Source organism: Dermacentor silvarum, chromosome 10 (assembly GCF_013339745.2).
Source record: "Dermacentor silvarum isolate Dsil-2018 chromosome 10, BIME_Dsil_1.4, whole genome shotgun sequence".
NCBI classification, from domain to species: Eukaryota; Metazoa; Arthropoda; class Arachnida; order Ixodida; family Ixodidae; genus Dermacentor; species Dermacentor silvarum.
This window is the reverse complement of record NC_051163.1, coordinates 114,282,101-114,294,145: the sequence shown is the minus strand read 5'-3', so window position 1 is coordinate 114,294,145 and position 12,045 is coordinate 114,282,101. Positions and strand designations below refer to the sequence as shown.

Genomic DNA, 12,045 nt, shown 5'->3' with positions numbered 1-12,045 from the left:
AAGAGAACGCCCATAAGAAGGGCTGCTCCTGGTTCCCCCTTGCTGTCATTAAAAACATTCCCAGTATGCTGAATTGTCACCTTTGGGGACACAAGTGACAGGGGCGGCGTTCTCATAGTTGAGGGCAATTATCGCTCGCAAGACGAGTACAGGACAAGAATGGCCTTGCTGTCGGTCACAGGCTCTCTGCGAGTGTTTCTGGTATGCCAAACAGGAGTGGTGCGGTTCAAGGCAATTATCCTAGTTGTGCAGGGAAAACTTGTCGGGCAGTCCGGTAAGTTATTTTTGATGCCCACTTTGGCGCAGATAGGTGTTGAATTATACTTACAAAAAGTCTGAAAACTTTATTCCCCTGCTTATAGCGATTACAGTTAATGTGATTCACCTATTTGAAAGTCATTTTAGTGGGCCTTGTGGCAATTTCACATCTCCAGTCTCCCCGAATTGGAAAACACCCTAGAAGCTTTCCCAATAGCATCACAGCTTTCCTTGTATGCCTGCAAAGCTTTATTGCAATCCCATGTTAGGTTTCATGCAAATATTGTTTCATTATTTCTGCTGATGTCTGTGTAGTGTGCACCCATTAGTGCTGGTATGTTTGATTTCTCGGCTCCCACAATTAACCTAGGCTTTTATAATTCCCCCTGCAGAAAATATGAAGTGTCGTCCACACTTCACAGTTTCATTCACAGATTCTAGCAGCATTAAGAGCTTCACTAAAAAATTTGTCTATAAATACGCTCTATAAACAAATAATTACACTCGTGCTTACATATTTGAATTAATATGTTATACCTAGGGACTGGCATCTTCAATTAATTTTTTTTAAAAAGGTCAGTGTACCTTTTTCGTGTTTATCTGAAAATGATTGCTTTATGCCACAAAATCTTTACTCACATGAAATTGCACAGCTTTTTTTTTCTTTTTTTAGTTTTTTTTTTCAGTGTGATATCACTAAATAGCGCAATGTCTTAGGTTGCGTTTCTTTTGCTATTTTTCCATAGTTGCAACCATTAAAGAGGCAAGGAAAAACAAACAATTGAACATGTCTTATCTCCAAAATATTTTCAAATGTGAATAACTTAAAACTGCACAGCAGTACAAGTCCAATAAATCTTTTGCTTAAATGTTGCAGTTGCCATATCACAAACTAATTAGTATCATACAATTAAGTATAAATGCTAGGCCTAACGTTAAGAGACAGGAAGTGAGCGGTGCAGATCAGAGAGCTAACGGGGATAGCCGATATTCTAGTTTACATTAAGAGGAAAAAATGGAGCTGGGCAGGCCATGTAATGCGTAGGATGGATAACCGACGGACCATTAGAGTTACAGAATGGATACCCAGACAAGGGAAACGCAGTCGAGGACGGCAGAAAACTAGGTGGGGTGATGAAGTTAGGAAATTTGCAGGCGCAAGTTGGAATCAGCTAGCGCAAGACAAGGGTAATTGTAAATCGCAAGGAGAGGCCTTCGTCCTGCAGTGGACATAAATAGAGGCTGATGATGATGATGATGAACTAAGTAACGGGGCACAGAAAGTTACAATGAAAGGTCTGTAGATAGCAAATTTATTTCTCACATTTCATGTTCATGAACACACACACATACAAAAAAAAAGAACGTATTACCAAGCTCCATAGCATATTAAACTTTTTCATTTCACTTTTAACCAAAAACAAAACTATAGGTGCTACCATGCACATGGATGAGACCATACTGACATTAACCATACTAACATACATTGCTTTCAAGATGGCAGCACCAAGATTCAAATTAAGTTAAAACTAGCTGACCATAGCAGGTAACTTGAAGCTTTCAAAATTTTCCACATATATAATCACAATCATGCAGCATGCCTGCATCAACTGACAGTCATGATTTTGAGCCACAGGTGTGTCTTCTTTTCACAAGTCATGGTGGTCTCACCAAAGCTAGGTGCTTGTGTAATGCAACTTCTTTGCAATAATTCACAAATATCCTCCAATGATTAGTCAATTTGAGTTTACTGAGATATTTAGTACAGAGATAACAAGTGCTTGTCTCAGCAGCCACCATTACGTTAAAACAGTCATCGCGAGATGAGCCAGCAATTTAGTGCCATGGTCGATGAGGCCACTTAGTTGAAATATCTTGATTCAAAACTTTTTATCATTTACTAGCCGGAGCTCTGATGTAGGTCAAACTGACTAGAGAGTGGAACCAGCTTATGTAAGTTAAGGCATTTGTTGTTCATGTACCAATCACGACTTTCCTGCATACTTGACAATACAGCGCTTCTGTGTCTTCTGAAAGGATTGACACACCTGCATAAAGGTACACAGCATGCACCTGGTGCACATTTTCAGGTATACACGAGATCAAACTGTGCCATGTGCTATGCCATGTACAGTCGCGAGCAAAAGTTTGTGGACTAAAGGTGCCATGATTCTTTGTTTTTTTTTCGCAGCTGGGGCATTCCGACTGAAACCAAGAGCGCACGCCGACATGCACGTGTTTGACCATTACAATTATTCAGCCAATTTGAGGCCGCGGAGCTGCACTTGAATATATTTAAATTTTTTTCTGATGCCGTGGTCTCCAAACTTTTGCTCGCAACTGTATACCTGTGATCAAAGCACGCAACCACAGCAATGGTAAAAAAAAAAAAAAAATACATTTCTGAGCAGCTTGGACTGACAACCAGAAAGCGAGAAATGCACTGTGCAGTGGCATCACTAGGGCCAATGGCGCCCAGGGCGGTGGCCCGCCATTACCTGCCTCCCCCCTTCCCCCACCTATTTTCTGCCCTCTTGTTTCAAGCAATGAAGTAGAATCTTATAATCATGGATTGATTCAGTGTGCAGTTTGTCGTGTAGCTAACAACTAATTATTTTTATTTCTTTTTAAAGTGTCCACAGTAACGAGTGCACCACACAACTCCCAATTCCGCACGACATCACATCGAAAGCGCATACTAATGCGTTTCTTTTGCATTTAAAGGCAGAAAAAGAGGAGTGTGCAATTTCTTTTACTTTAAAAAAGAACACTTCTCAAAAAATAGACAGAGCAATACGTTTTCGTCAGATGACTGCCCAGATTAAACGTGCACATAAAACACAACAAAGGCAAATTTTGAGCATGTAGAAATACCTGCAGCGATATGTGTATGCATGTGTATACATAGCCACATGCATTGCACATTGCATATGTAGTCACATAGGTATATATACAATAATAGATTATCCACATTTTTTAAAGTGAACTTGAAAGAAGCACCTCGGAAGGAGGAAAGTTAAAAGGACAGTAAAATGAAGATGAGCCACAAATATCAGGCAACTAGGACGAAGGAGAATACACTCTCAGTAGAGTGTGTGGTAGTTTTAAATAAGCTTTCGTAAGGAAATTAAAACACTAATTTATGCTAATCTCACACTATCCGCTGGCGCAGTTGGCCCCGGTGGGGAAGTATTTCTACTAAAGCTACAACGAGCCCTATGCAGGTGTATCGGCGAAGCAGGTTATTTACCTCTCGGGCACGACGTCTCCAATGTAATGTTAACTGCACATTCTAAAGCACCCTAAGTCATTAAGCTTTGCTAAGGGCACCCTCCTACAAATTTCCACCTTCTTTGTTTTCTGTAGTCAGGGCATGCATAGTGCCACTGTTCTACTCAACGAAAGGCACCCAGCACCTTTTCGCTTTTTCACGAATAATTCTTTGCCATTTCATCCCCCCCCCCCCCCACCCCTAGTGACACCACTGGCACTGTGATATTTGCAACGATAGCTGAACTGCAGCCTTGTTTCTCGTTACATGCCAAGAAATCAAATTGTTTTCTTTTTGCGAAGCAAGCTGCTTGTGTAACACAACTGTTCGGAATGATAACCTGTGTTACAGTTGTTTGAGTACGTCAGTGATCAATGTCTTGGTCCATTTTTGCAGCCACTCACAATACACTGCCTTGAGATCAAGCAGTCTGGCAGGTCTCATCACTTTTTATATGACAGAACTCTAAAGGGCATTAACAGCCTGAAAATACACAATAACACACAAATACACAAATATAACACAATACAATGTGCAGTTGATGCCACAAAACATGAATTGCTTTTGTGATCAGAGTAACATTCCAAAAACAGATGTCACATTCTCCAAAATTTGCATACAACTGTGCAGGTGGATCTTTAAAAGACACCAGAAGGAATTGCCAACAACACAATGCTTGCGTCATAATGTGGAAGCACGCAAAGTCTCGCTATTTGCTGCAGTTTCTCGGCAGTGATAATGTACAGAACTCTGCCACTGCAGCCTTCACCAAAATTGACACCTTCTTGGGCTCAATTCAATTTACACTAAGAAACAGACAATACCGCCTGAGCCACAGATACCAGTAGAGACAAAGTCTGCCTTCATGCTAAAAAAGCAAGGAAGCATTCTTATATAGTATATCTTACAATTTTCTGTGATAGCTGTGCCTAGAGCTCTCACAAGATTTCCGACACCTCACTACTGCTTACGAAACAAAATCCACGCATGCAAGAACAAAAGTATAAAAGTGGTAGTGCCGAATTTTCGTCTTTTTCTGTGCCTCCACTTCATTTCCCTCTCACTTTCATATTTTCTTTACTATTGCTTAGCAATGTGAGAGATCGAGCCAGTTGGTATTTCATGACCAAACTTTTTTAGTGCACAGAAAGTATGGACACAAAAGGGATAAGACATCAGTGCTTGTCTCATCTCTTTCGTGCCCATGATTTCAGTGTGCTAAGAAAAGCTCTGTCATTATTTTGGACATATATACATTTACGACATGAAAATTGTGGTGCCAGTGTCCCACATTAATCATGCCCAATATGTTTCGTGCTGGTAATATATACTAAAAAGCGCACACTAAGTCATTTACTTTCACAACATCAAAATGACAAGAAAGCCTCAAGAGTAGTGAAAGACTTTGTGTGTGTTAACGGCCAAATTGGGTTCTTCTTTTTTAACCAACCAAACATGGTGCAGCAATTTCCAAAAATGTTATTCTAATGAAACTATTAAAATACCTTAACTTCCAGCTAACAAACTGCATCGTACAGGCCCCAAGGTCTCCTAGTATTAACATGGAGTACCCTGTTGATATGCCACGAAATGTTCAACATCTTCTAAGTAACAGCAATTATCTGTTGAGAAACTGGACAAGCATTTATCACTCGCTTAGAGGAAACAATTTCTGCACAGTATATTACAGCAGCACATGCAAAGGAAACAAAACAGTTTCATTTTCCCATCGTGGATTCTTCCAGTGTAAGTTATTTCTTAATCATTCGTAAATCACAATGGCTAACAGCTCCTCCAGTTCTATGTATAACTAAGTATACACACATGCATTTTTAGAGACACCCTTAATGAAGGAACAATGCACTCCATCGATTCCAAGAACCAACTTTACAATAATACAGAGCTTAGCAAGGAGTTTCTATGAGCGATTAAGTATCGCAAGCTTTGAAAGAAGCACAGCGATTATGCTTATAAGATACAGTCTTAGTCAAAAGTATATGGACTATGTTGCCAACGACTGCCGTGCTAACTACAGGCTCCTCAAAGGAGTTAATGTGGTATGCTATAGTTTCTAACACTCTGAGGAATGAAAAGAACTCTCACACTTGCTATCCAGAGATGTGGAGTGTCAGGAGTGCCGTTGGAACCACACCACACAGCTGAACAACATACATGTTGAAAGCACAGAGAAGCCCGTATATTTTTGACAAAGGCTGTACGCAGGTTATTGCATCAGGCCAAGCTTGTCCCATAATGTCATTGTGCACATATTTTCCATTCTGCACTCAGACTTTACCGAGGTAGTTGGGTGATGGTGGGTTACAGAGACGAGTTGCACACACCTGACTGCAAGATAGCAGCCACACGTAGATCGTTATATTTTTGGTCACTGACATGTTGGAAATGCTGGGCCATTAATATAGGAGTTTCAAAAAGCTCTGCAATCAATGTTGTGGATCAATACCAGATGTGTCAGTAGTGCTTGTGTTAAACTGATACATGTGCACGTTAAAGGGATGCCAAACAGAAGAACTAGCTTAAGCTATATCATTAGACGTGCCTTGAGAACTAAATAGTGAGTGGAGTAGTATATTTAAGCCAGAAAGGATCTAAAAACAAAGAATGAGTGGCAACGCCATTTCGAAATTCGTGCACCAACTCCCTGTGACATTGTAGATTTTGACAGTGTACAAATGACAGTGTGCGGTTTCCAGCTCCCTCATGAAATGGCAGGTAGAATAAATGAAGGAACAAAAAAAGAAAGGATGCCAGATCCAACGCACTAGTTGGAACCTACATTACACAAAGCTTTGCTGGAGTCGCTGAAACTTCAACTTTACAACGCTTCACTAGAGTGCCAGTGTGGGCTAGCTTGCTGTTCATGATCAGAATCTAATTACAGCTGTTTGTGTCTTTCTTGACAAGGAAAAGCTGCTCTTACGCAAGGGGTAAACTGTTTGCTTTGTGCTGCTTCGACAATAAATGTTCGCCCCCTGACACAGAAAGACCAGTTGGAAGACAGCGCTGTATGTGTGTGTGGTTTCTATGTTCATCCGTCGATTTACACACTGTTATTAGATGTGCACAATGTTACATCAGCTGTATTTGCAGCACAGTGGCACCCTCTTTGAGCCGGTGTCTCGACTCAGGGCAAGGCAAAGTTCCAAAAGAATTGCGTGGCTTCTATTTTTTGAACTTCTTCCTTGGCAGTAAAGTCATCTCTTGGCATAAACATTGCAACATTTTTAGATTGGCAATCGAACATTCTTGATTGATTCAACGTTTGCCTTAGTTAAGTGTTGCACAGGAGCTGCTTATGCTCCGCAGACACTCTCTGTGCAACTCACATGTCTGGCACATTCTAGCCAGCACCCTTCACACTAGCAGCTGGATTCAAACCTCTGTACTTAATTAAGCGTAAGTGAGGAAAGAAAAGTGTGCTATCAAGGTGATCACATGACCACATGGGCGCCGTCAGCCCAAGTGATGAAACATTGGTTCCTTAACTCTGCAAACCCGTTAATACTGTGTATTGCCACGTTAAGTTTAGTGTTGAAGAAGTGGACATAACATGGGATGTCGTCGAGACGACAACGAAGTACTAGAATGTGTAGACAGTCTCTTCTATCTTGGCTCGGCCATCCAAAACCGCTTTGTAATTACATCCACCCTGCTCTTCCTTCCCTTAAAAATATTTAAGCGGGAATGCTTGGTATAGACTTGAGGAGTCTTTTAGTCTACGACGCATGTTCTCACTGACGCAAGCAATTTACAGCTTCCTCTTCCTCTCCTCATTCACACATCTGAGAATTGTCATCAACCTCAGTACGTAAGAATATGCACTGCGCTGCAGCTGACATCGTTGCTAGGGGATGCAGAATTCTGCTAACTGAGCTAGCTACAAGAGGCCTGCAACACATATGTACACTAAAAATAAGGTGCAATGCATCTTTTCATTCTCTCTTTTTTTTTTTCACAGATGAACCAAAGGAAGAGGTTCACTAGGACCTCCATCCCCCAAAGAGTGGTGCATCACACTACCCCTCTCTCTCAGTGGCACCAGTATCGTGCACTATATACATCATTTCTACAGTACATCGGGGTATGCATCACCCCCATCACAGTGAGAAAGTGAAGTGCACAATTGACGAACCCCTGCCCCGGAAACTATTTACATGGAGCGCAAAAGAGACTAGAAACTAACCTTGCCATGAAGTGCAAGGGGCAAAGGAGGAAACACGTGGAAGAAAGTACCCGACAGTGCCGCCTCAGTATCGTAACGGTAGCTCGGCATTCTTAAACACACGAAAGCAGGGGAAAGGTTCCTTACAGTACATTTCATGAGGGCCCACTCTATGCATGCTCCACCCAGTCACGAACATGAACTTCTGTATAACCTCCAAATGGATATGTTAAAAGGTTCATTCGATTTGCATGCACTTTCTGAACCAGTTCACGAGGTGCTGCACTTCGCCATTCATTTCACTCTTTTGTGCAGGAAGTGCAGTGCCGGTTCCACACAAGCAAGAGCTGGCACCGACCAGGCAGGAACTAGTCCACAAAGTGCAGGGCTAATTGAATGGACCCACAATAAAACAAACTGGCAACAAACAATCTGTCATTATTCGTTGGCCTGCAACCGTTAAAGTGTCCAATCCCTCCCCTCGTGCGCTGTGCTCCCCTTAGCAGGAACCCTCCGTGCTCGGCCTTGTGGTGAAGCATAAGGAAAATTCAGTCGCGATTTAGCGGTAAATATGAGAGAAATGCGTTTGCATTAAGTCACACCTCTTTGATGTCCCGTTCACCACATTGCAAAGTGCTCTTCAGTAGCTCCCTCGACATACGTCCTACTGCCTCATCAAGATGTGCTACTGACGGTGGCCCGAAGCGACTACTGCCAGTAATACTGTGTGTGTGCGTGCGTGTATGTATACATATATATAAATATATATACATATACCTCTGCCACATGACTGGCTTCCCACACTTCACACACACACACACACTTTTTTGTACTTTGACACTTCTAATGCGAAGACATCAAAAAAGGAGAAAAGGAGATGTACTGCAGTAGACATATAAGAGAGGCGCAACATATGCAGAATGAACCCTTCTAGAACGCACTGTAAATAATCTTTTCCCAAAAGCAGTGCAACGGAACGCAAATAATATTCACAGAGGGGACGACTCAGTTGTCCCCTTCAAGAGGAAGCTTTAGCTCGGGGGCTCCTACCTAAATACATGGGAACGGAGAAATAATTTTTTTCGACAACCACTGCACCGAACTTGAGTTCCGATTTCAGTCATCAATAAAAATTGTTGAAAATTAAAAAATTTCAAGAAACGGGACCATCACGTTTACAATGCTGGACCTCAGCAATTGAAACAGATAACACAAATCGATAAATTGCACATAATAACCTCTAAAGACCCTGCGTGCAACGTATTGCACATTCAGATTTCAGCGCTCCGTAAACAAAATGAGCTAAAAGCGAAACCGAAACAGAGTCTACAAGCTACAGTAGGGACTGGTAGTGCCATCTGTTGGTATTTTATGCAACTGTAGGCGCTGGGTGGCGCTCATGCTAACAAACAAAAATGGCGTCTTTCAGTCCAGAGGCCATGGAGGAAGGAAACAAAACAGGAGAGGCCCTGACGTCACTTTTTTGAAGCCGGAAGTGCAGCCATGTTGGTGTGCCACCTCTATTTGCGCCTCCAATCAGGGGTTCTGCAGCTCGCCGGAGCAGATGGGCGCGAACTTTGAACTTGCATTGTTACGAGCCGCCGGAAGTGTGTGCTCCTGACGTGCGTCAAAACAAAGCATACAAAACTTCTGTAGCAGTTTTAGGGAAACAGACGCGCTCCTATGTTTTTCCGTGGCATGTTGAAGAAGACAACGAAGACCCGCGTCGTGATTGCTTGAGTGTATCTGTTGCTGGCCGACACTCACACTCAGACGTAAAACACACATTTCAAGCTGACACACCATACTCCAAAGTCAGCTTTTCTCGCGAACAAAAGGTGCTGCGGGAAAGACACCGGCGGAAAAATCTTATCTCACTTTTCAGAGACCGAGAGCAGCAGCGAAAGCTTCAGGAGCTCGGTTGCCATGGCAACGTTGACATTTGGGGTACCCGTCCCAGTGCTCCTTTGCGAAAAACAGCACGTGACTTCCGCCACACCTTCTCCAATACGTTCGTGCTGGCCAGGGCCTCTCCTGGGGTTTCCTTCCTCCATGCCAGAGGCTTTCTATCGACGGCGGCAAGGTAAATCGTTTTCATGTATTTAAAAATGCGCTGATGCTCTTGAATATCGTTTTACGAGCTCATGAAAGACGAAGGTCTCATTCACTATCGTTATTTTTGCCTGCACTTTTCTCTTTTCTTCATCATTTCACTCGTAAATTCAATGTGCAACAGGTTGCACGTCAGGACAATGTTGACTCTTTGCGACTACATTTGGCAGAACTCGTTATCTTGTTTTGCTCTTTCTCTCTATTGAAATTAGGGGTCTATTTGTTACAAATAAATAATAATAGATGCTGCCGATGCCTCTGCCCTCGAAATTCTTGAGAGGATTGCGGCAAATGGGGACAATTCCGACTTGGACTTGTCAGACTCGGAAGATTCCGCGGATGGTGCCGAAGCGAATGAGCAGTGCGACGGAATTCTAGGTAAAATTTTGTGGACCTCGATCTTTAAAATTCTACTGCACCCCACTTCTGTCCCGTTGATACACCGTTATAATTATTGCAGATGAAGAGGAGCAGGATTGCCACTACGATTCGGACACCGATGTCGATGACGGCGATGACGGTGTTTCCAACCCAGTCATGCATTCTCGCGAAAGGTGGCCTCGGAAGCAAGTCTACGCATCCGTCCTTCCCGACCTACCCGAGGTACCGTCGTCCACTGCCGGCGAAAGAGATGGCTGGTACGCAAATCAGTACTACACAAGGTACATAGATGACCAGGCTTTTGAACTTCTCCACGAAATGACAGAAGTGTCGTACCTCCAGCGCACAGGACGGTCGTTGAACTCATCTCCTGGGGAAATGAAGGTGTTCCTTGGAGCGACATTGCTCATGAGCTGCTTAGGTTATCCTCGAGCGAGAATGTATTGGAGCCAAGGAACGCGTGTCGCCGCCGTAGCCGACAAAATAACGAGGGATCGTTTCTTTCTGATGCGATCGAACCTGAAGGTCGTCGACGACCTCGCTGTTTCCGATGGAGAGAAAGAAGCCGATCGGCTATGGAAAGTCCGTCCTCTCCTTAACATCATCAGAAACGCTTGCCTCAAACTGCCACGCTCACCAAACATCTGCGTTGACGAGCAAATTATTCCATTCACCGGTAAGTGCCCAGTCAAGCAGTTCGTTCCTGGGAAGCCCAACCCGACAGGCCTGAAAAACTTCATCTTGGCAAGCCCTCAAGGCCTTGTCCTAGATTTTGAAATCTTTCAGGGGAAAGGGAGCCTCGCACAAAAGAAACAACATGGAATCGGTGCTGCCGTTGTGCTGAAGCTTGCAGAGACTTTGCCGTGTGGAAGCTTGCTGTATTTCGACCGATATTTTACAGGCACACATCTTCTTGAGTCATTGGCTGAAAAGAATATCAGGGGGACAGGGACAATCATGAAATCACGTCTTCCGAAAGGGCTGAAACTCGAAGGAGACCGGGAAATGCGTGCGGAAGGTCGTGGGGCAATGTCACAGTGTGTCAGCACTGTCTCTAACATATGCATCACGAACTGGTATGACAACAAACCAATCGTGTTGGCCTCCACCCACGTGGGCATGGAGCCTGTGGATGACTGCACACGATTTTCAAAGCAAGAGCGAAAGAAAGTTGTTGTGAAGAGACCAGCAGTTGTCGCAGAGTACAACACTTACATGGGGGGTGTTGATCTCTGTGACAGAATGTTGAGCTTCTACCCCACTACCATGCGCACAAAGAAGTGGACGATTCGTACCCTCATCTTCATGATGGATGTCGGAGTCGTGAACTCTTGGCTGCTTTACAAGCAAGACCATCGAGAGCTGGGCACCCAGAGAAAAAACATCATGCAACTGCTAGACTTCAAGCTCGAGCTCGCCCATTTTCTGCTTGCCTCTGACAAGGGGTTTTCCTCAACTGAAAGTGATTGCGAGGCTATGCAACTGCGAAAGCCAGCAGTTGTGCCACTTCCCTCACCATCCGTGCGCACACTGAGTGCGTCACACATGCCGGAGATCGTGGACCAAAAGTCCGCAAGCAGGTGTCGGAACCCCGGCTGCTGTGAAAGGACAAAGTTAAGATGCTGCAAGTGTAACCTATTCTTGTGCTTGACAGCTGGCCGCAACTGCTTCAAAGCATTTCACAAGAAATGAGACCAGAGGGGTCAATAAAAGCGTGTGCCTATGACATCATGTTCCACGGGTTTTTTTGACAGCTTAGTCCCAGTGTGCAATATATTGCACATCTGATAACTTTTGAACGCAACGTCATAGAAAATAAAGAATGACATCAGAATTATCT

The 12,045-nt window shown here is 43.5% G+C and overlaps 1 protein-coding gene across 1 annotated transcript in view; it reads right to left on the bottom strand.

Annotated features, from left to right (window-relative positions):
• Nucleotides 1–1,555: 1,555 nt before the first annotated feature.
• Nucleotides 1,556–12,045, bottom strand: part of LOC119466504 (uncharacterized) — a 122,425-nt gene continuing 111,935 nt past the window's right edge. The window contains 1 exon segment of the mRNA XM_049657416.1: nt 1,556–8,952. The gene's annotated coding sequence lies outside the window, so the exon portion shown is untranslated.